General features: G+C 41.6%; 1 long non-coding RNA gene across 3 annotated transcripts in view; it reads left to right on the forward strand.

Annotated features, from left to right (window-relative positions):
* LOC134375002 (uncharacterized) overlaps positions 1-24,775 on the forward strand; it is a 131,274-nt gene that overhangs the window by 83,009 nt on the left and 23,490 nt on the right. For 2 of the 3 annotated variants that reach the window (XR_010023377.1, XR_010023381.1), the window contains exon 4: positions 12,588-12,646. This is a non-coding gene — a long non-coding RNA (uncharacterized LOC134375002). Of the gene's footprint in view, positions 1-12,587; positions 12,647-17,043; positions 17,282-24,775 lie in introns of those variants that run through there. The other variant, XR_010023378.1, reaches the window with a different exon arrangement.

The raw sequence follows: 24,775 nt of genomic DNA on the forward strand, positions 1-24,775 counted from the left end.
TCAGGTTCCACCTGGAAAGCAAGAATAGACGTCCTCTGCACTCGGATTCCTCAAACCTACCTGGTTTTTTCTCATTCCCCCTCCTTCCACCTTCAGGGTGCAGCCCAGGGAAGGCAAGGCACAGAGCACCCAGGGAATTTTGTAAAGCTAGTTTTGAGGGTGGGAAACTGGCTCTGAGTCATTAAGTATTCTTTAGAATCTTTTGTCCTATGCCCAGCTTTCTTTCTGGTCCCTGTTGTGGGTTAGGCATTTAAAACTAAAAAGGCTTCTCTCCCTCTGTGCTGTGTCATTCCTACCCCGAGGCAAAGTGCATTGAACTGCTCCCAAGCTTGAGTGGGAGGAGGAGCCAGAGGAAATTCCTGGGGTCCGATATCAATTCAAGTTTCGCCTTTCTCCCAGAGTTTGCATCCAAGTTCCATGTTTTGCTGAGGTTTTTTGTTGTTGTTGTTGTTGTTGTTGTTTGGCTTTTAAATGAATTTCCAAGAACATCAAGCTCCTACTCTGTCTTCCCAGTTAAATAGTGATTAGATTTTAAGGCACAGTGTTCAGAAGGGCTAATGTAATTAATTCTTTTGATCGTGTTCATTTATTTAAAGAGCAGAGATTGTGTTATTTTTATGTATTATACAAGTGCAACTGTGGGGTACATTTGAGATCATTGCTGTAAAACAAAGTACAACGTTTTCCTCTTCCTGATTTCATATAGACGGCATCACAAGGCACCTACCCTATCGTGTCTGGATTCCTTTGCTAAGCTTAATATTTGTGAGATTCAGTCATGTCATTTTGTGTATTTTTTTATTACTGTGTTGTATTCCATTGTATAAATAGCCAGAATTTATTTATCTGTCCTCTCGCTGATGGACATTTGGATTGTTCCCAGTTTTGGATTATTATGGAAAAAGCTGCTGTGAACCTTCTTGCGCATGTGTTCTGGTAGCCCAGGCTTCATTCCTCTTAAATATATACTTAGAGATAGGATTGCTGTGTCAAAGGATAGTTATATATTTAGCATTAGTATATGAGAGTTTGGATGTGTTGTCCCCCCCAAAAGTCATGTGGAAATCTGATCCCCAATGTGGCAGTGTTAGAAACTGATTGAGTCATGGGGGTGGATCCCTCATGAATGCATTAATGCTCTCCCTGGGGGGTGGGGTTACTGAGTGAGTCCTTGCTCTATTAGTTCTTGTGAGAGCTGGTTGTTTAAAAGACCCTGGTACCTCCTCTCTCTCTCTCTTTCTCTCGCCATGTGATCTGCTGTACCCACTGCCTGCCTGCCACTTTCCACCATGAGTAGAAGCAGCCTGAGGCCCACGCCAGATACAGCTGTCCCAGAATCATAAGCCAAATAAACCTCTGTTCTTTATAAATTACCCAGCCTCAGGTGTTCTGTTATAGCAACACAAAACAGACTAATACTGTATATAATGCCAAACAGCTTTCCAGGATTTGCAGGAATTTATACTCTCACCAGCAATGTGAGAGCGTTTCAGTTGCTTGACATCCTAACCGATAATTTGTACCAGTCTTTAAACGTAGCCATTCCGATGGATGTTTCTTGTTTTCTGGTGATTTCAATTTTCACTTCTGTGATGAGTAGTGATGTTGAACACCTCTCTGTGCGCTTATTCACTATATAGAAATCCTCCTTTGTGATGTCTGTTCAAGTCTTCTGCCCCCTTTTCATTTAGGTGTTTATCTTTTTCTTATTGGTGTATAGGAGTCCTTTATACATTCTGGATACAAGTCCTTTCCTGGATGTGTGCATTGTAAATGTTTTCTCCCAGGCTGTGTCTTGCCTTATCACTCCCTTAGAGGGTCTGACTTTTCATGAGCAGTTCTTAATTTTAATGATGTCCAATCTATTAATTTTTTATAGTTAGTGTTTTTTGTGTGCTGTTTAGTAAATCTTTGCTTAATGCAAGTTCATAACGATATCTCTCCTATGTTTCTTACAAAAACTTTCTTGTTTACCTTTCACATGTAGGTTTACTATCAATGTCAAATATTTTTTGTCTGATGTGAGGTAAGAGGCAATGCTCATTTTTTTCCATGTAGATGCATGATTGCTATGACTCCTTTATTACAACGATTCTGCTTCTGCCTTCGTGTTGTTATTGCACATCAGGTGACTCTATGTAGGTGGGTATATACTCCTATTTCCGGGCCCCTAGTTTAGTCCATTGGTTGATTTGCCTATCCTTAGTTCCATACTGCATTGTCTGAATCACTGCAGTTTTATGGATGTATCGGTGTGGGAAAAACACAAACTGTAGTATTTTATCCTCTATGCTGTTACTCAGCAATAATCAACACAGACGACCCTACTTCAGTGACCAAATATGTGGTGATTTCTCCCCACTGGCGAGTAAGCAAGCAAGCAGTTTCTCAGCAGACACCAGCGGGGTGTCCTCTAATTCAATTCCGACACTATCTACCTGAAGATAGTGTCAGATCCCACAGGGTGAGGGCTCAGTCCCCAAGACTGCCTCCCACTTCAAATGCCAGTTGCAAGTCCAGGCCTCTGGAACTTCTAACAAACTAGCCATAAATCAGGGTTCCCACAACTCCTTCCTTGGGTTTGATTAGTTTGCTTTAGCAGCTCCCAGAACTCAGGGAAACATGCACTTACTTTTACTGGTTTATTAAAAAGGATATTACGAAGGACACAGATGAAGAGCTGCGTAGGGTGAGGTGTGGGGAAGGGGCACGGAGCTTCCATGTCCTCCCTGGGTCTGCCACCTTCCAGGAATCTCCATATGTTCAGCTATCTGGATGCTCTCGGAACCCAGGCCTCTTGTTTTTTTGTTTTTTTAATTGAAGTGTAAATGATTACATATATCCATGGGGTACAAAGTTTACTGTCAATAGTTGTGTACAATATGTGATGGTCAAATCAGGATAGTTAGCTTATTCGTCTTTCCACTATGTAGTCATTCTTTGTGTCCATTAACAAATTTCTCATTAACCTCCTTCTCCCTCCCTCCCTCTTCCCACTTCTAGTAATCACAGTTCCATTCTCTCCTTCTAAAAGTTCAACATATTGTTTCTTTCTCTCTCTCTCTTTATTATTTATTTGTTTATTTATTTATTCAGCTCCCACTTATGCGTGAGGACATGGGGTATTTCTCTTTCTGCACCTGGGTTGTTTCATTAACATAATTTTTTCCAAGCTCATCCATGTTGCTGAACCCTTCTGCACTGTTGGTGGGACTGTAAATTAGTACAACCGTTATGGAGAATAGTGTGGAGTTTCCTTAAACAACTACAGATAGAACTACCATACGATCCAACAGTCCCACTACTGGGTATATGTCCATCAGATCGAAGGGATTCCTGCACTCCCATGTTTATCGCAGCTCTAGTAACAACAGCCAGGCTATGGAACCAAACTTAAATATCCATCGCTGGATGACTGGTGTATTAGTTCACTTCTGTGTCTTATAATAAAATACACAGAACTGGGTGTTTTATAAAGTTAATGAAATTTATTGCTTATGTTTTCAGAGGCTGAGAAGTCCAAAGTCCAGGAAACACATCTGGTGAGGGTCTTGGTGGTGGCGACAGCAACTCAGGGTATCACATGGCAAATATGGCAGAGCAGAGAGAGAGTTTCTCATGCACTCTCCTTTTAAAGCCCTTAGAACCATGCCTCTGACTACCATTATTAATCCGCTTACTATGGCATGGTCTTACAATCTAATCACCTCTTCAATGCACCACCTTTTAATTACATAATAGGATGTCCCACCCTCAACAGTTAGAGTGGGAATTAAGCTTCTAATACATATGAGCTTTGGGGGCCACAATTTAAGCTTCAATGAGTTTGGAGGGTACATTCAATCCACAGCAACTGGATAAGGAAAATGTGGTATATACACACAATGGAATACTATTCAGCCATAAAAAAGAATGAAACTATTGGATTTTTATGGAGGTTTCATTACCCTAGGCATAATTTATTAAATCATTGACCGCTGGTCATCAACTTAACTTTCAGCCTCTCTGCCCTCCCTGGATGTTGGGGATGGGACTGAAAGTCCTGCCTTGGTCTTTCCTGTGACCAGCCCCCATCCTGGAGCTACTTACGGGCTGCCAGCCATCATTAGCATATGAAAACCACTTTGGAGAGTCTGGGGATTTAATGAATTGTATGTCAGGACACAAGGATTAAAACCAAATATATATTTTCATAATATAGCAATGGGAAATCTTGAAATTTGGTAGTATATATCCATCAACTTTGTATTTTTCTTCAGGATTTTCTTGGCTATTCTAGGCCATTTGTATTTCCATATAAATATTATGAATTTTCAAACACAAAAAAATCTAGTGGAATTTTGATTTCAATGCCATTGAATCTGCATGTCAATTTTGGAAGAAATCCATCTCAACAATATTGAATTGTCTGATCCAAATTAGCAAGGTTACTGGATAAATCCCATGTATCTATGATTATATCATCTGTGAATAAAAACAGTGCCACTTCTTTATTTACATGTTTTATATCTTTTTTTTTTTTCTTGCCTTAACGCTCTAGCTATTTCCACCAACATAATGTTTAATACAAGTGGTGATATTGGGCATCCTTGTCTTATTTCTAGCTTCTGAGGTAACAAGTTCAATATTTTACAATTTATTTAATGTTATAATTTATTACCATATGCTACACTTTATTTCATGTTTATAGATACTCTTAATTAGATTGAGGAAGTTGCCTTCTAATCCTAGTTTGTTTATCATGAATAACTTGAATTTTGTCAAATACATTTTCTGCATGTATTGAGGTGATTCTGTGATTTTTCTCACTTATATTGTTAACTTAACGATTATACTGATTGATTTTTGATTAATAAATCAATTTTGCAATTTTGTAAAACTTCACTTGGTCATAATAATCTCTTTTATTTATCATTGGTTTCAATTTTCTAAAATTATTTTGTTTAAGACTTTAGTGTTTTTACTCATAACATAGTGGAGTGTCATATTTCTTATCATGTCTTTGGCAGCTTTTGATATCAGGGTTATGCTAGCTTCATAAAACTCAAAAGTTTGGAATTGTTTCCCCTTTCTCTTTAAAAAGTATATTAATTCTCCCTTGAATGTTTGGAAAAAATTACCAACAAAGCCATCCAAGCCTACAGTTTGGTTTGGTTTGGTTTGGTTTTCTAGGGTTGAGGAAGGCTTTTAATTACTGATGTAACTTCTTTAATCAATATAGGATTATTTGTTTTTCGTATTTCCTCTCATGTCAGTGTAATTAATTTTTGTTTCTCGAGGAATTTGTCTATGTCAACAATGCAGTCAAATTTTTTGGCATAAAGTTGCTATACTAGTTTCAAGCTTATTTTTAAATATTCAGAATCTGTAGTTATGTCCCCTTTTTCATTTCTGACATTGGTGATTTGTGGGTTTTTTTTTTTCTTGATCCTATGCTCAGGGTTTATCAATTTTATTGATCTTTTCAAAGAACTGATTTTTGGTTTTATTTGTATTTTGTTTCTACCTCTACTTCTATTTCATTCATTTCTCCTCTCATCTGTATTTCCTGTATTTTTGTTTGTTTCATTTGCTTGTCTTTTTCTAGCTTCTTGAGATGGAAGCTTAGATCATTGATTTTCAACTTTTCTTCTTTTAAAGATAAAAACTCCCCCCACCCAGTACTGTTTTAACCATGTTCCACAAATTTTGATATGTCATATTTTTAGTTCTTTGATTTATTATTTTTATTATTTGTATTTTTTTGAATAGGTAAGGCAAGCATGTGGAAAAAGTTTAAACCATACAAATGAATATATAGTGAAAGTAAGGTTCCCATCTGTATCACTCAGAATCTGTCAAGAAATAAAAACTTCTCCAACTTAATTCAAACAAAGATCCATTAATAAGGAATTATTACGGAAGTGCTGATAGGACTAAGGGATCAAACAAGGAATGTTAAATCACTTGGAGGTGATTCATCATCAATAGGATGTCTTTATTACCTCAGTCTGAAGGGGCAATGGGAGGAGATAGTGTGATTGGAAGCTGGTAAAAGCTATACCCATGGGGATAGGACCCTCTGCAGGTGCTACAGGTATGGAGGGGTGAAGACACTTGCAGAACTGCTTCACCAAGCAGGAAGGGAGTGGGGTGAGAACACTGGCCACTCTCCTCCCACACTTTCATCTTCTGCAGTTGCTTCTCTTTAGCCAAATCCAAGCTGGTATTTAGGTGGTAATCTCCAGGACAGAGAATGGGTCAAAGAAGGGTGGAGAATGAGGAAATGGGGCAGGTAGGAATTGGGGAATGACAAGGATAGGGTGCATTCAGGTGTCACCTGGAAAGTGGGGGTAAATTCTGACATACTCTGAATTGCTGGGGTCGTTGCATAATGAACAGTTGTGAGGAAAGACACTCTGGTAATTGGGAAGACCAGGAGACAAATGACTTTGAACTCCATTCCAAAGAAAAGTGGGAACTGGAGGATCACAGAAGACATTGCCAAGATAGTGTTTTGTACACTGTTTCTCTACTCCCAGTGGGATGTGTGCCATGGTGGTATACAGAACAGTAGAAGACTCCATGTTATATTACACGGAATCACTTGCCAAGAAATTTATTCCCCTTTGAATTATGCTTCAATCTTCTGATTAAATCAGGAAGAAAGTTTCCACTTGAAGTTTTAACGACTCTCTAACTCTTGCCTTCTTGCTATTTTATTTTTTAAACAAACAGAGAACGAGCCCAGGTTCAGAGCTTTTGTCAAGCAACAGAACTGAGCTGGAAGTTAATAACATGGTTTGGTTTTCATGGCACTGATTTTTAAAGCTGGTTTCTTTTCATGGCAAATAATTTTGGTTCTCCATTTATGGGAATGATACAAGGTTTCTTTTGAAAATATATGTATTTAAGTAAAAAAAAAAAAGTCAGTTTAAAGAAAACTATTAAGTGAGAAATAATACTAGAGGTAAGCCTGTGGCCGGCATAGTGGAAGGATGCTTGAATGACTAAGTTTGGAACACACAGCTCAGTACTATTGTGTGGTGTTTCTTATTATCTACCAAAAAGCTTCTGTTCCAGATTATGGTATTCCAGAGCCTTCTCTGTCTTTGATATAGAAACCACCGGTCCCTCAAAGAGACAAACTTTTACTTGGTTCTGTAACAGTATCTTTTCCCTTGGACATTTCTTCAGGTGCAGAGCTCACAGTTTAAACCAATATTCAGAGCTGCTTAAACTTGTTTTTTATAGTTTTGTCTTTGTTTTATTTTAGGGCTTTTAATAATACACAACACTTTCTCTTTTCTTTTTTTTTTAAAATACAGCCACCCTCTTTGCCTATGTCAATGATGCTTAAACAAAGACAAAAACAAAAACAGTCCTCATGTTTCTTTCCTATGTGTTCTTACCTAAATATGAAAACCTACTCTTTTTTTTTTTTTTGGAAGGAGGCGAGGAGAGTTGGCAGTTGAGGTTCTTATTGGACATAATAGGCCTATGTGGGAAGCTTTATTTGATTTCCTCCTTTGTACATGTTGCTCACCAGATAAATTATCTTAATAAGTAGCATGCAAGGCAAAAAGGCAAAACCAATTTTTTTAAAAATCCCGAAAAGACAGAGAGAGTTGTGATAAAGCACATATAGTAAGATGTTAATTGTAGATTCTAGGTGGCACTAATATGTGTGTTCACTGTGAATTTCCTTCAACTTTTATATATGATTGAAAATTTTCATAACAGGAGGTTAGGGGAAAAAAAACCCTAAAAAGACCCACGTAGTGTTTTCCACAGGAAGTATGTAGAAAATAAGCCCTTTCAGGTCTGCGTGCAATTGCGGTGAAATGATCTACTTGGGTCGCTAAACAGTGACCTGCACATCATGGAGGTGCCTCCAGCACTGCCTGGCTGCACATTTGCAAAGCCTTGTTAAGGGTTTCAAATCCCCTTTACATTCAGTTGCACAGACCCACCATCTGTGATCCCACCTGGGAGGCTGGCAGGACACATGTCACCGCCACTATTATTCTCCTTTTGTAACTAAAGAAACTAAAGCCTCTTGTAAATAAAGAAATTAAGTAACTGATGACCCTAGGGGATGAGCCAGACCTCTGACACCCAGTCCTTGGCTCTTTATTCTCTGCTTCTTCATTCTCAATCAGAATCCCCTCTCCCCTTTTTGCTGGGTGCTGCTCTGAATTATCAGGGAGACAAAAGGAATCTGATAAACAAATTCAAGGAATCTGGTTAGCCAAGGTCGTGGTGATTCAAAAGTGCTAAATATGCTCCTCCTCCCAAGGGTGTTTGTACGTCTTTTCAATTAAAAAAAAAAAAAAAGACAAATAGAGCAATCAATAAGCCCGTGAAATAACTAAATCTTTTACTGTGTAACTTCAGTCATAATCAGTGGAGACTGTGTTGGAGAATGTAGGCGGGGAGTAGAGGGCCCAGGAGGGCACAGTTGACCAGTTACCATCGCATGCTAGAAGTACCCAGCTTCTCCATCTGCATACAAAGCCAGTGCTGCTGAGACAAACCCATCAGCTATAGATTTTTCATATTGTAGTGATCGATTAAATTGCTGAGACAAATTAACTCTATTTACAGTTTAAGATTTATATTTGTGACAGAAAATTCATCTTTAAATTAAAGGTGTTGATCTCCATCTAGACCTAACATAGATGTCCAGATCTTATCTAGCAGTAAATAAGAGGGGCAAGTGCCCATATCTATTAAATGAAAGAAACCACCATTGTCTAAAAGCAAAGTCTGAGTAATCCTATTGCTAGTCTGGCTTTCCAAATGTTCATGAACTCTCAGTGAGAATTGAAGCATCATAAGCAAAACAGGAAAAGTCAATTGACCTGAACTCCCATACCTTCTTTAACTCAGATCTGGCAGGCTTGTTGTCACAACACTACTGACATTACTAACAGTATGCTCTGTCACAACATCAGATGGAATGCTCATTTAATGAGATTCGGTTTTGAAATTTTTCCAAGATTTCACAACCTATGAAAAAAACAACATTTTAGCACACTCAAAAAAATCTGGAATGAGACTGCTTTAAATATAGACATATCACCAAGACCTGAGAGAGCAGGTAATGAAGTGGAGAGTCTCCCAGCAGGAAGAAGGGAAGCACGAACCCCCACGTGGGGCAGAGAACTACCACCTGGATGGAGGGAGGAGGATGAAGGGCTTTCTCAAGACATGCTCCCACCCCCTGACCCCTATAAGATTTTTACCAGCTTTGAGATATAATTCACACATCATAAAATTCACCCATTTAAAGTGTACAAGTCAGTGGTTCTTATCATATTCATACAGTTGTGCAAACATCACTACAATCTAAATTTAGAACATTCTCATCACCCCAAAAAGGAACCCTGTACCCATTAGCAGTCACTCCCCATTTCCACCCCCCTCAACCCCTGGCAACCAGTAGTCTCCTTTCCCTCTCTATGGATTTGCCTGTTCTGGGTATTTCACATAAATGGAGTCACACAGTAGATGGCCTTTTGTGACTAGTTTCTTTCACTTAGCATAACATTTTCAAGGTTTATCCATGTTGTGGCATTTATCAGTAATTCATTTCTTCTTACTGCTGAATAATATCCACTTGTGTGGATATTCCACTTTTTTTATCCATTCATCAATTGGTGGACATTTGGGTTTTCTCACTTTTCGGCTATTAGGAGTTAATGAAGCTATGAACATTTGTGCACAGGTTTATTTGTAGACATATGTTTTCATTTCTCTTGGGTATATACTTAGGAGTGGAATTGCTGGGTCATCGGGTAACTCTTATGTTTAACATTCTGAGAAACTGCCAGACTGTCTTCCAAAGTGGCTGCACCATTTTATGTTATGACCAGCAATGCATGGAAATCCAAACAATGCTTGGAAAGAAATAGAGTTTAAGCCTCAGAGATAGGCACTGGAAGACTAGAAGAGACAGCATGGACCCAGAGGATTCTCTCCCCAGAAACGTCCAGTTGACAACCACCGCCATGTAAGTCCTGTAGATCCTTGATATTCAAAGTGTGGACCTTGGACCAGCAGCATCTCCATCACCTGGGATCTTGTAAGAAATGCAGCTCAGTTGGTTAGAGCTTGGTGTTACAACACCAAGGTCAGGGGTTCAGATCCCTGTACCAGCCAGCAAAAAAAAAAAAAAAAAAAAAAAAAAAAAGCATAGTCTCAGGCCCCACCCCATATTTTCTGGATCGGAATCATTTTACTAAGAATCCCAGTGATGTGTATGCACATAATAGTTTGAGAATCACTGCTGTACAATACTTAAAGTAGATTTTAAAACTACGTTGCAGAAGGCCTGCCTGGGTATCTGTGCCAGTTGGGGCTGGATAATTTGTAAGATTGGCTTGGGGAAAAACAGTCATGCAGGCAAATTTATCTCCAGTGCCTGCAAGCCAACCCCCTCAAGTCTAATTCTTTCCCTTTGTGTTTTGAATCCCCCTTTTCTTCTTTTTCCGTTATGGCCAATGCCTTCTCTTTGTCTTACCCTTCTCCTATAGCACAATGTGCTTTGAGCAACCCTCCATCACACCATAGGGAACTACAACATCAGTGATGTACACATTTTATATTTTTTGTACAGTTAAGAAATGAGAAGACCTAGCTTTGTGGAGAACACTGAATAGACTGGGATGCCCAGGACTTTTTCTAGGTCCTGAAATGACACCAGAGATTATCTTTATTATTTATATCCTGTATCCTGCATAGTGCTGAAAGGAATTGAAGAATTGAAATATGGATAAGAAAAAAATGTAAAAGAGCCGCCAGGGGTAGGGTTTGTATACCGAATGGATGTTATATTACTAGAAATAGGTTGCAAATTTGGCTCTGAGCTTCCCAGCAGACAGAGGAGGAAGTACTATGGATTACATATTCAGTGTCCATAAGATAAAAACCAATCCAGCTGCTCAGTACTTGCCCAGCCATTCTTGGTGCTGAGGTTAAAGAGAATTTTCCTCTTCAATCCCCAGATTTCCAGGTAAGAGCAGACAGATCCAAACACATGAACCCTCAGTGAGTTGATATCCTCTTAAGAAAACCAAGGACCCTAAGGTGAGCAACTCTGATCAGGACAGGGTAAACCAAAGAGAGTATCTCAGGCAGGGCCTGGCATCAGGGAGCACTATAGCACACTCCTGCAGGTGACTGAGGCTTCAGAGGTCTATCCCACATAGATGAAATATACCGTGTAGGTGGCCACCTTGATGGGGCTAGTCTAGTGAACTCATCTTTTTTTCTTCCTCAGCTATTACCCTCCAGCAAAAAATCCTAAGATCCAGACTATTGGGTAAAAAGATCTAGTCTCTTTTACCTAACACAGGAACCTGCCTTCACTTTCTTAGCTCAAATCATCTGAGAACATTGGGAGTGACAAGGACGCTGGAGATCACCTAGGTTATTCTCCACATGTCATCAAGCCAGAAAGCCCTCGAAATTGGCCACTTCCATGGGAGAGTCATTGTGGACTTTGCCAATGCAAAAGTGCTAATGTCACTCACGATACCAGTAGTTGGCTGCCAAGTGGTTAAGATAAAAGGGACCAAGCTAGTGAAGGCTTGTGGAGGGAAGGAAGGAGGGCACAGTGTGACTTATATGCAAGAAGGGCTCATTTGGTATAAGGAAAAGAGAACTGGGCTTGTATTAATTGTGTGACCTTGAGCATGTCATTAATCGCACTGTGTTTTCTTCACCTGTAATAAGTAATCAAAGCACTGAGTTCTTAGTACTTTACATGAACTACTCATGTTGAAATTTCACAGCAATCCATAAAATAGAGCCTACTATTTTCTCTGTTTTACAGATGAGGAAACTGAGGTACAAGGAGGTTAGGTTGCTTGCCTGAAGCCACTCAGTTGAATCCAGGCAGTCCGACTCCAGAATTTGAGCTCTGTCAACTAAGAATAGATGAATGCTAAAGACCTTTTCCACCTCTGCTATTAATTTTCTGTCCTGTTAAATGGCATAATAATAGAGTTGTTGTGAAGATTGTGAGAAAGCACAGATTAAGTGCTCAGCACTGAGCCTGGAGCATAAGTGCCCAACAAATGCCAGCCAGCACTACTGTTAACACTTTTACTGTTACCATTACCATTTTACAGAACAAATCACTCCTGTTGTTTCCTCAGCAGCTGCTTGAGTGCACAGTGAGTTGAAATGAGCTGATTAATAAATTCAAACAAAGGATCAGTTCAGTCATGAAATCAAGCAAGTCTGAATTGCTGAAGTGAATTGCCTAGTTAGCCATAAGTAGCACCATCCAGTAGAACTTTCTGTTGTGAAGGAAATGCCCTGTATTTGTGCTGTGCAGTACAGCAGCTAGTAGCAGCATGTGCCTATCAAGCACTCCAAATGTGGCTAGTGTGACTATTGGGACTGGATGTTTAATTCATTTAATTTTGCTAAATTTAAAATTTTATTTCAGTGGCCAAATGTGGCTGCTGGCTACCATGTTGGACAGCTCATCCAAAGCCTGTTCGGCAGCTGGGAACCCTTGGTGAGGATACACTAAGGTGTGAGGCACAAGAAGGAAATTTGGGAGACTCTCTGGCGACAACTCTGTCTCATTACAGGTGCCTTAAAGAATCGTGATTCTCAGAATGCTCAGGCTCCAGAGGGCTCCCTCCACCTGGTAAGTGGGGATGTGTACTTGGGGAGGAAAGAAGACAACTCCACTTTCCTCAGTGGGATGCCCCTAATTGACTCTCAGCAGAATTTCATTTCTCATTGTTGTTAAAATTCATTTTGGGGAGGTGGATTGTTTATACCTCTGCAATGTGACAGCACCTTGACATTCCATCTATGTGCAGAAACTAAAATGTGATTTCAAACCATGGCCTGAATGTTTAATTAGGAAAACTATGATTAAATGGATGATCAAAGAATCATGTATTTGGAGGGGCTGTCTCATAAATGTGTCTATCAGACATTGGTACCAAGTGTGACATTGTGTCTTGTTCTTTGGACTGACTGGCTCTGGACCAAGGAGGGGCAATTAGTAAGGTGGTGACATTGCTGCCCTCAGCTCTCACCCTGGTTCTCCAAGGATTTAGCTAATTTTTTTTTTAAATGAAAGAGTTTCCTGAGGAGATGAGGACATCAGTGAGCACATTGGATCTAAGCATGTGACTGCTGTCCTAGTGCAAGTGACTAGGTCTTGTATCATTTTCTGGTTCTAAATATTTTAAGCAAGGAAGAAGCCCCCCTCCTCTGCTCACTACCCCCCATCACCAGCATTAGTTGGGTGAATAATTCAATGGCTGCCAAAATTTGCAGAAAACGAAATTGAAGTCTAATGAGGCTTGCTTGTGTTAAACTGATTTTTAAATGATAGTAATTAAGAGACTTTTTATATAAGAAAGGCTTTGTTTAGACTGAAACATTAAAAGTCACCACCGGGAATAGAAGGATTCTCTTTCTGCTGCCTTGAGAGCACACTGGCTAGTGTCTGAGCATGAATGCCAGCACAGTGGCCTGCCCTACATTGCCCCACGCCACCACCGTCCCTTTGCGTTCACCTCAGAGAGTGCCTTGCGTCAGGGCTGCGCCTGTCAGGCTGTCTGCAAACAGACACCAGGCCATCTGCCCTCTCGCCTTCCACCCAAACACAGCTGCTGGGCTCCATCCCAGCTCCAGCCATCTGGAGAAGGAACAAAGACCTCCTCTCTTCACCCTCCTCCTGGCTGCAGAGGGCAGAGCGTGCAGTCTCGGTGCTCTCTTAGCTTTGCTGAAGAAAGAAAAATGGAGGAAGCAGCAAAATCTGGCTATTTGTGGCAGGCAGCTCCTCCTCTCTGGTTGTTGGACTCAATGACACCCTTCATTCATGTCCCCAAACATGGGGTGAGCTCTTGCAAGTGTCAAGCACTGGACCAAGCTCTGGGGACTGGCAGGTGACATGCAGCCCCTGGCCAGCAGGAGCTCCCTCCTGGTGAGGGCGATGGATGTGTGCATGGCCAAGTCCACTGCAAAGGGATGTTCCACCCAGATCAAGGGGTCAGAGACGTCGTCCCACAGGAGGTGACATCAGGCCTGACATCTGAAAATGAGTCTGCACTGGGTGCCCGCAAATCAAATGGGGAAAAGGTGGCCTGTGTGGTGAGCTGGGGAGCAGGGAGGAGGGTGGTGAGGACAAAGGCAGGACGGGGAGAGCCGGGTTCCAGAGGCTCTGGTGGCTGGCAGAGAACCAGGGGAGCAGTGCAGGCCTGTGAGTGTGGGAGGGTCAAGGTCAGATATGTGATTCGGGAAGATTCTTCAGGTAGCAGGAAGAGGAGGGATTTGAGGAAACAAGACCATTAATAACGGTGGCTGAACTGAGTGGCCATGGAGATGAAGAGATTAATTTGAGGGGAAAATCTTTATTACAAATGTTAGCTTTAAACCCTCCAGGCCAGTTCTCAAATAATTTTGACATTCACAGTAAGCTATGCAAAGGAGGAACTCAAAACTACTCTTCTCAGAGGGGAAAGAGTTTAACTGTACAGTTAGCTGTTGCCTGAATGGGCCCAAGAACCACCTGGCAGCCACAGACAGTGTAATATTGCACAAGGGATACTCTCAAAAAGGATATTCAGCAAGAAGTATCTGACTGTGAAATGGCTCAAATTCCAACTACAGCATTTGCCTAGGAACCTCATTCTAGTTCGGTCCTCAAAGCCACCAGGAGAAACCTTCTTTCCAAAGGCAGGCTGTTCAGCTGGTTGCAGTCAACTCTTGGGTGCTTTTGGCTTGATTGGGAGAGATCCCAGGGCAGTGGAGGGCAGCCTCAAAGAAAAGGGGTACATCAGCCACCTCTTCCCCCTCCTCTTCTCTGTACAGGTACAGGTGCCGTCCACAAGGCTCTGCATGTCACAGGCCAATGGACTGTTAGTTTTTTTCTTCAAAGGGAAAGAGGGATGCTGTGGTTTGTGTCCCTTCCAAAATGTGTGTTGAAACTTAGTCCCTGATATAATAGTATTAAGAGGGGCCTCTAGGAGATGAGTAGGTCATGAGGGCTCCTACCTCCACAATGAGGTGCAAGCTCTCATAAACGAAGCTTCACACAGTGTTCAGCCCTTTCTGCCTTTCTGTTCCTTCCACTGTGTGAGGACTCAGCAACAAGGCGCCGTTGTGGAAGCAGACACCAGGCCACCAGATACCAGATCTGCCCATACCTTGATCTTGAACTTACAGCCTCCAGAACTGTGAGAAATAAATTTCTGTCGTTTATATATTACCTGAACTGAAGCATTTTTTGTTTTTAATAGCAGCAGGAACAGCCTAAGGTAAAGGCAAAAACCATTTCTGTTCCAAAGCCCTTCGTTCCTGGCCTCCTTGAAGTGCATGAAGCTTCTAATTTGAAGAGCTCTAGTGAAGACTAAGGAGCCAAAAAGCAGAGGTGGAGACTGGCTCCTCTTAGAAAGGCAGGGACCAAATGTTAGTGACAAACTGGTTTAAGATAGAAGAGGAAATAAAAGATGCCACAGCTCTATCCCTTAGATCTGAGCTCTACACTGGCTACAGGAGAGAGACTCAGGCCTGGCTCACTTCTTGAATCTCAGCTTCTAATCATAAAAATGCTTTCAAAGCATTTTCCTGTTTTCCTCTTTGCAGATTTTGCCATTTTTGAAAACATGAGACATGGAGAACTATAGCAGGTCACAGATCTGGCAGTTAGATTAAGTCACTGAGAACACACACCTTTTATTTTTCTTTCTCAGTGATGAATCTTAACTTCCATTCTTTCTTACTTTTAACACATAAAATTGAAAAATTGCAACTGCTAAAAATAGCCATGGGTGGATTTTCTTTTCCTTTTCTTCAGTTTCTCAGGCCTTTGTATCATTGCTGCTTTCCTCTAAGGAAGGCTGTTTGTATTTGTTTGGTAGATTTTAAAAATATTTTTTTCTATTGCTTTAATTCTTGTGTTTTAGAACATCTTTTAATATTAGTGTTTTCCTAAATCAGACATTATAAAACCAATAGAGATAAGCTTGTTAATTCAGCTGATTCATAATTTCTTACATAAAAATAGCGTACCAGCAGTTTTAGAAGACAGGATAAATTAATACTGTAACCTTCAGAACAGATTGCTGAAGGGCCCACAGATTACCACTTAGTACTTTCCTTGGGAAAAAGTCTTTTTCTTGGGGTTATTCCCATACTTAGAAGAGTAAAAGAGATTACTTTTTGAGTGTCAATCTTGTTTGACCCTCAACACATTGATTCAGGAGCACTGATGATCTTCGTAAAGTCCCTTCAATTCCCTGGGCCTTGGTGTCCTCATCTGTGAGAGCAAGCAGAACAAGCAAATGATATATATGATCACAAGAGTTTTAATGCTGTGTAGTTTACTTATCTAAAATGCTGCTGCTTCATTATGTTTAACATAATCCACTCTTTGCTCCTATTGTGCGTCCTAAGTGCCCAGTGCCTGCACTTTCCCCTCGTTACCCGCTGCTGCGGGGCTCTCTGTCGCTGTGGTCCTTGAGTCATATCCGTTCCGCCAGAGCCCCCAGCACAGTTTGCCCTCTAAGAACCTACATATTTTTGTTGGACCAGAAGAGCAAGTCACATGACTTCCCTTCCCTTGTCTGGAAATTGCTCAGTCTAGAGATTTCTCAGCATTTCTTTCACTTCATTTATTCCAGATCCTTCAAATCCCACTGTGTTCTCATGCTCAGAATTTCAGCAGATGGTTTTCTAAAAGGAAAAATATGTTGTGATGTTCAGTTCCCCTCCCTTATCCCTCACTTACCTATCCTTGAAAACTTTTTCACATCCTACCCTTTTCTGAGCTTATATATATATATATTTCTTTTGAAGTACAGTGACCCCCCTCAACCACAATTTCTAATTCTTTCCTGCTTGAAATAGGAACTTATCACTCCCAAGACAAACTCTGCAGGCAACACTGTTCTGCACCTTCAGACAAATGCCAAGGTTTTCATTATAATAGTCTTCTTTGTTTTCCATTGAAAAATGTCTTAGGAATTTCAAAGTCCAGTTTTCTAGGTACAAAACATGGAAGCACAAAATCTGGGCATTTTACAGGAAGAGGAGTCCTTCAAGATGATTCAATATAGTGTCTCGATTTTACAATGAGAAACTGATGGTCCAGATCTGTGAAGCTCAGAGTCATGTTCCAAGTGTGACAGAGTCGAAACCTAAACAGAATAGTCACCTCCCAGACCAGAGCCACCTCGACGTCAGGTTATTCGGCTGTAGAGTGAAGACCTGTAGTGCAACGTGTGACACGACTGTGAAGTGACGTTCGCAGCCGCCAGCATTGTAAGCGGTGAGTGATGCGTGTGAGTGCTTAGAACTGCGCCTGGCACAGAGTTAATATCACAGAAATGTTAGTTCTCATTAGCAAAAGTACTGATGACTTACAGTGTAGGAAGAGGACGCCCTGTATCCTCGTTGTGTGGGAATTTTGTTAAAAACCATTGCATTTCTTTATTCTGTGGAGTTCCTAGTAGAAACAAGGAGGATAGGATTTGTTGGAAAATTACTATGATATTGATAAATAAATTCACCGACATAAAATATAATGATAATAATTTTAAAATAAAAGTAAAAATGCCCCAGTATTAAAATATGTTTTATAAGGCAGATGGCATTACCAAGGGCATAGGGAAATCCTATAATGTGTGTTCTTTTTCTCTTTTGCCATACTTATTCAACTTTCAGTTAAAAAATTGTTTTTCCAAATATATATACTATGTTTTAAAATAATATCTTCCTCTTTCATTCCTCAGTATTTTTTTTCTTCTTTTCCATCGTGATTGTTCTCCAGTGAGAAACAGATTTAGGGCCATCTAGAGTTACAAAATGGCCATGTACTTGAAAGTAACAGTCTGTCTTTTCTTATAACCCACCAATACTACGTGTTCATCAAACATGCAAATCTTTTTATAGTTATATAATTTGCTCCCTTATCTCTTTCATATTTTCATTCTTAAGAGGGAGTAGACAGGGGACGGGGGTGAGAAATCTTCAGGGAGGAATGACTTTAAGTGAAAAGACTTCAAAATGTCAGTGTGTCAATACACTTACAATGTAATATTCATGAGAAATAAATAGAAGGAGCAGAAGAGAGATGAAAATAACTAAGTTATTAGCAAAGTGCTCAAAAATGTACACTTTGAGAATTCCCTTTCAAATGTCAAGTTTGTGAGAGTATTTCAAAACGTATGGCTACTTCACATATGTACAGTACCTGATATAGATGTCCTGCAGAACCACGGGTTAATTCTGGCGTAAGTTTGGGCTTGATTTACATTCTGCACTATACATGTGTGTTTGTTTCCCTGTTGGTCTTATCATCTGGTCGTTTCTTCCGAATTATGTCTGTTATCCCTCCTTTGCTGAGAGGTGGGTATGGGAGGACGTAGGACAGTGTTTGAGGGAGGGTGAAACCACACAGATCAGGAGACTCACTGCCAGTGGGGAAGAGCTACTGCAGCTGGACGCACACTGTGGTCATAGCCCTGAGTCTAGACCTCTCGCAACATGCTGTCATTCAGTCCTCACAACATCCCCACAAGGTAGGTACCGTGATTCTCATTTCCAGACGAAGACACTGAGAGCCAGAGAACTTGAGCAAGTTATCCAAGATCAACTCAGCTAGTAAATGATACCCAGTGAAATGGGAAAGGCATGAAGAAAAAGGAAGGGGTATTGCTCAGGGTTGGCTGGTAGGACATGGGGGCAATTGTCCTTGACTCATAGTCAGGCTCGCTGTGGGTGAGGCAGGGGTCAGCTAAGAAACCAGGAGAGAGGCTGGCAGCTGAGGTAGCACAAAGGAGCGACTGCTTTCTTACCACTGCCTTAGCTGACAGAGTATATGCAATTTCAAAACCACGAACAGGTTGGAGTGAGGAAAATATAAAGAGATACAGCATTTCTTCTGATGTGTGATGGTCTGCTCTGGCTTTACTGAGGGCGACCATAGACAGTTTTTGGGGGGTCACTGCCTATAGATGAGGTAGAAGACTGAAGGGGTTCTTACAGGTCTCTTGTGATCTCTGCTATCTCAGGGAGTCACTCACTTACTACTAGGATGTGAACTTGGCATTAATCTTGTACAAGCTGAGCTAAGCCATGCCAAAGCAAGATGCAATATTCATTTAGACCAGGTGACCACCATCTTGCTAGAGAGGCAAAATCCTGGAATAGCATAATGAAATAAATTATGAGATATCTTTCATCTCCTGAATGGGAAAGTTCTTAGGCAATGGAGAGGCAGGGAATGCATACAGACACATATCCATACATACACCTACACATGCGTACAGCCGTGGATACACATGCACACACTTATACTTCCGGCATGGACGTTTTAGCAGGAATCAGGAGACATTATTTTTATTTTAGGTCTTATTCCGGGTTGGGCTATGTGGGAATCACTCTCTGAGAGGAAGGTCAGTGGGAAAGAATTTACTCAGCAGTGCCCTTGGGATCAACATATACGGGGCAGGGGAAGGAAAGCGTGGGGAGCAGTCAAGCCATGAAGTAGCTCCGCTGACCTCTTGACAGTGTCAGCCAGTCCCACAGGGAGCTCTGGAGATAAAATGGCCCATCAAGGTGTCCCACATTAAGTCATCTCAAACAGTCATTGGATATGGGCTGCCCCAGGAAGGGCCTGTACCTGAGTGAGGCTACTCTCTGCAGCTGAGGGGAACCCTAAAGAGGCTGACAGCAAAAGGGCTCTGCTAACTGCCCTCCCAGCTGCACAGGCAACAAATCCTTCCTTGAAGAGAAACCTGGGGGGACCATCAGTGAGACCAGCATGGATCCGGTCCTAACTAACCGTACGCAGTTGGGCTGGTCACTTTGCTTCTCTAGATTTCAACTTTATCCTCTGCAAAAGGACTGGTCAGATTAGATAATCTCTAGGATTTAAGTTCTGAAATTCTAAATTTTTAGAATCAAATTAAATGTTCCTAGCTTTGTCTTTAGCAAATGTAGAAAATAATATTATATTATACATACAAAATTAAAATGACATACACATGCATACATATAGCTGGAAAATTCCTTTTGTCACACCAGGAGTTTGGCCAGAAAGCACAAGCAAGAGGAAGAAAATGGGAGTGATTAGATAAGAACTCCATTCTTGGGCCACTCTTGAGAGCTACAGAGGTGGCAAACACTTGTGTCTCCAGAACACAGAATATAAAATAAGGTTGTTTTCTTACACTTTTAGATGTTCCAAAGTGTCCAAATAAGAGTGATGAGTTCTCTCTCTCTCTCAAATTATGGTGCTCAGGTCCAATTGTAGGAACATGAAAGGAAAAAGAGTCCCCTCTCATTTCTTCTTTATCAACCAGCCCACAGGATCTTCCACCTCCTCCCCAGCCAGATTTTTCCAGGCTCATGTGGGCATCTGCAGCGTGGAAACCAGATGGCAGTTCTCTTGAATCCGCTTGTTCTACTTTAACAGCCTCTTTACAAAATGCTCCCCAGAAGACTGTGCTGCAGGTGGGGTCAGCAGGAGAAAACAGCAGAATCAGGTCATCTGAGAACATGGGATTCCTAAATGCCAAGTCAATATAAAGACAGCTTAAAGGCAAAACTCAGTGTGGAGACTTTCAGGAATTTATGACTGAGTAAAATATGCAACATGGTGAAATGTATCTAGGAAATATGTCTCTGTTTCTTTTTGGGGTTGTAGAAATGGTTACCTATTCGCAGGTAGGGGCTGATAGGTAGGGGAAAGTTTCAATATCTAATAGAGCTTACCATTTGGTAAAGATTTTGGAAGCCTATCTTTGTCTCATGGTGAGAATCTCATGATGGACCAACTTGGTTACTGGTTTCTGGTTCGTTGCTAAGAGAAAATGGTTAGGGCAGCGTGGACAGAAGAGGGAAGCAGAGATATTTCAGGATTCTGGGGTGAAGAAAGGTAGAGTGGTCCATGGGTTTTCATATGCCAGCCTGCAAGCTGGGAACAAGCTGGCTGCTTCAGAATTGCTTGGAGAGTTTGTTAAAAATAGAGATCTCTAAAACCCATCCTCAGAAATTTTGATATAGTAACAAATTCTCCTGCTTGATTCTGATACCCAGTTAAGTTTAGGAATATCAGGAGTACTTAGAATGTGAGACTTAGAAGATTGGAAGTCATCCATTATTCAAATATATGGTTATTAAGCATCTTCTACAGAAAAGTTGCTTGGTTAAGTTCTGTGGGGTTTATGAATATGTATGAGACACACACTTTCTCAAATCTCTTTGAACATGAACAGAGGACTAAATAGGTAGGCAGGTAGGTGGTAGACAGAGATGTTCTCAGACACCAGTTTACAGTTCAGTAAGATGGGGGGAAAAGAATAGAACTATGATGCCTGGGAAAAATAAGCAGATGTTTTAAACCAAATAGGGAAAGAAGAAGGAGACAGCCTGGCATATTTCCCAGGAATAGTCCCTAGTTCAGATGTCTAAAGGTTGGAGAAGACAAATATTGAATCAACCTCATAAGTTTGTAGAAAAAAATTCAATGAAAGCTTATAGGTAATACTTAGTACAGTGTGTGATAAATGTTAATGAATGGTACATATTAATAACTGTAGGAGATTTAAGAGGCTATAGGCGAATACCTTTACCAAAAATATTTCCTTCTCCCTCCCTAATACAGTGCCTATAATTCCATATGACAAATTTCTTTTGCGGGTTTTGAAGTCTTTTCCAACTTCAAGTCTTTTATTAAAGAAGCTGTTTTGAAATTATATCTTAAGTCTTTAATAATTAATCTAGGAAGAAGAAGACGAAGAAGAAAAACAACAGGGGACAGTGGCCACATGAAAGGGCAGAAGTCAGAAGAAGGTGAGGGGGAGTCAGAGGCTAGCTCTCATGTGTCCAACACTGTTCCTGTAGAAGCCACCCCCCGAAAGTGGGGCAGTAGTCCAAGGCAGGTTGTATGGCCTCTGTGATCACTCAGAGCCCAGTACCCGCCACCTACCTGCTGGCTCCTTCTTCTTCTCAGCAGCTAGTGGATGGGGGAAGAGATGATGGAAAAGGTACACCCACTTCTTAACCACTTGGGTCTTTTTAAAACTCTTGTGCTCACGTTCTATTGGTGAGAATCAGTCACTTGGCCCTTCTAGACGTAAGTGCATGGGTGGGTGGGCTGAGAAATGTAGCCCTTGCTGGGCAGGGAGAATCAGGATTCTTTGAGTCCTGAGCACTCCTGAGAATGTGACAACACATTCATGAAGAGAAGACAGAAACACAGAGACACAGGCTTGGCCAGCAAGAAAGAGGCAAAAGTCAAGAAACAGTTTATGTATAGATGCCCCTCAAATAGATTAAGTTGTTCAGGGAGAGAAAAGGTGTTAGGCTGGGGTACAAGTCTGAGAGAAGGGAAGCATTTTGGGGCTTATAAGGAATTGAGAGTAGAAGCCTCAGGCTTAAAGAAATGACAAATGATGCTAGAAGAAGGTAGAAAGGTCAACTATATGAGACTAATCTCCAGACGGAAATTTGGTCTTCAGAGATATAATAAGCATGGGTAGTTGGCCACCAAAGATTCCCCTTGGCCAGCCAAGGGCTACATCTGACCCTGCTCCCCACCCCCCACCCTACCCCTTACATGTAGATGGGCCACGTGAATTGCTTCTCACCAATGAACTGTAAGCAGAAGAGTTTTGTAAAGGGTCAAGTGGTTAAGAAGCAAATTATTTCCCCCACAGTCTCTTTCCCCATCTGCCAGCTGCTGAAAGACTGAAGAGGAAGGAGCCACAAAGTGGAAGGGGCCTGGGTCTCTGAATGATCACATGAAAGCCCATTCAGTAAAGTGAATGGGAAATAAACCTTATTGTTTGATGCTTCTGAAAGTCCAGGGTTTATCTGTTTCAACAGCTAGCTTCACTTAATACACATAAAAGGTCAAAGGAGGCTTAAGGGGAAGAGAGGAAATTCAAGAATTGAAATGATGATTCCTTTTAACTCTTCCCCCCTACAAATAAGAAACCTAGAACTGATAAATTCAGACACCCCACATACCTCTTTAGGCAATCACTAAGGCAAAGTAAAGGAAAATTTCCCTCCTCCTCCCCATTTCTACATCTAGGATTCAGGCTCCAGACTTTCAGGTGATTTGTTTATCTTCTTCAAGGCCTCTATCTACCATCTTTTGAACCACTTTTATCCTAGATAAAAATGTTGGAGAATAGGAAGGATGCTGAGTGTGTATTCTAACTTTTGGGGGGACAGAGGGATAAAATAACAGAATCAGATAACAATAAGAAAATCTTAGTTGTAAAAAAGAGGGGAAGGGTGCTACCATAAGAGAACACTGTCCCATCTCTGACCTTTGGGTTAGCTAAGGGAATGGTTCTTTAGTTTGGGTAATACATTGATGGGTTTTAGGTGGACAAAGCTGGGCTTTGAATTCAGTTTGGGAGTAGAAACTAGTAAGAGATGAGTTGAGTTACTCTGCGAAAAAGTATGAAGAGAGATGAAAGAAGGAAGAGAGATAAAAAGAGAGAAGTGACAGGAAGATCCTGATAGTCCAGAGAGATCCATGGCTTGGAGGCATTAGGGACAGTCTCAGCAATAAGTGTGGAGATGAGACTGTTACATCCACGAAACACTAATGTTCAAGGGTTAAACAACCTTGTCACTTCTATACAGCTTCTCAAAATTTTAGTGATGATTTTCACACCAAAGACACCTTCTGTGGGAGGTTTTTCAGAGGCACCTAGGGAAGGGCTAGAGTTCCACAAATGAGTTGACAAACTGTGGAACAGGGACAGCATGTCAGGTAGCAGAAAACCCATAAACAAAACTGATCCAGAGAAGCTTGGAATTATAGGACCATCCACCCCACGAACACTTACTGGGCGTGCAATATATGCCTAGCACAATGACTTGAACGAAATAGACGAGGTCCCTGGGAACTGACAATCTAGTGGAGTGACCGACAATAAGCAACTGAACAAATAAATCCATGAGAAAACAAAGCAAGGAAGTGATGGTGAGTGGAGGCTCTACCAGGGTACGGATGGTTCTTGCAGAGGCAGGACTGAAGGGGCGACTGTTCCCATCCGGAATTCACAGCCACCCTGGGGTGGAGGTCTAGTCTGCCAGGAGCAGAGTGACCCAGTACATTTACAGATGGTCACAAAAGATCATTTACTCATTTCGGTGGACCATAAACTCATACTGAGCCCTTCTTTGTATGCTATGAGGAAATATTTGCTGCTCAGATAAAATCGAGGTTGTCGCTGCAGAGGGAGGTCACAGTTCTGTTTTCCTTGGGTGCCTAAGGAAAAGGCCTTGAACCGCAGGTTTGAAATGACCTCACGCTGGCCTCGAGGCGGAAGTACAAAGCTGACAGGGGACCCCCTGAGCCCTCCGCTGTCCTCAGGGAAGGCTGCACGCCACCCTCGCCCAGGGTAACATCTCGGTGTAATCCCTGGTTGGCGGACGGTGACGTCCTCGGCCGCCGGCGAGGCCCGGAGGGAAGGAGGGCACGAGCGCCACCTCGCGGTAGGAACAAGAGCGAGCGCACCGAGCGGCCGCCTCCTTCCCCAAGGGCCGCGAGGCGACGGCGTTCGCACCTGTCCTGCGCAAGGAAACAGACGACAAAGTCAGAGCCACGGACGTGACAGTTCAGCGCCGCGTAGCAGCCGGGCTGCGCCCTTGGTGGCCCCGCACCGGGAACGGAAAGAGGGCTGTGTCGTCCTAAGATCTTGCTTATCGGTGACTACACGTAAAATGTTTCCTCCTAGGAGGCAGACCACGCACAGGCTCCTTTGTTGTAAAATCAAGGTCTGGAGGC

The sequence above is a fragment of the Cynocephalus volans genome, chromosome 1 (assembly GCF_027409185.1).
Source record: "Cynocephalus volans isolate mCynVol1 chromosome 1, mCynVol1.pri, whole genome shotgun sequence".
Lineage (NCBI taxonomy): Eukaryota > Metazoa > Chordata > Mammalia > Dermoptera > Cynocephalidae > Cynocephalus > Cynocephalus volans.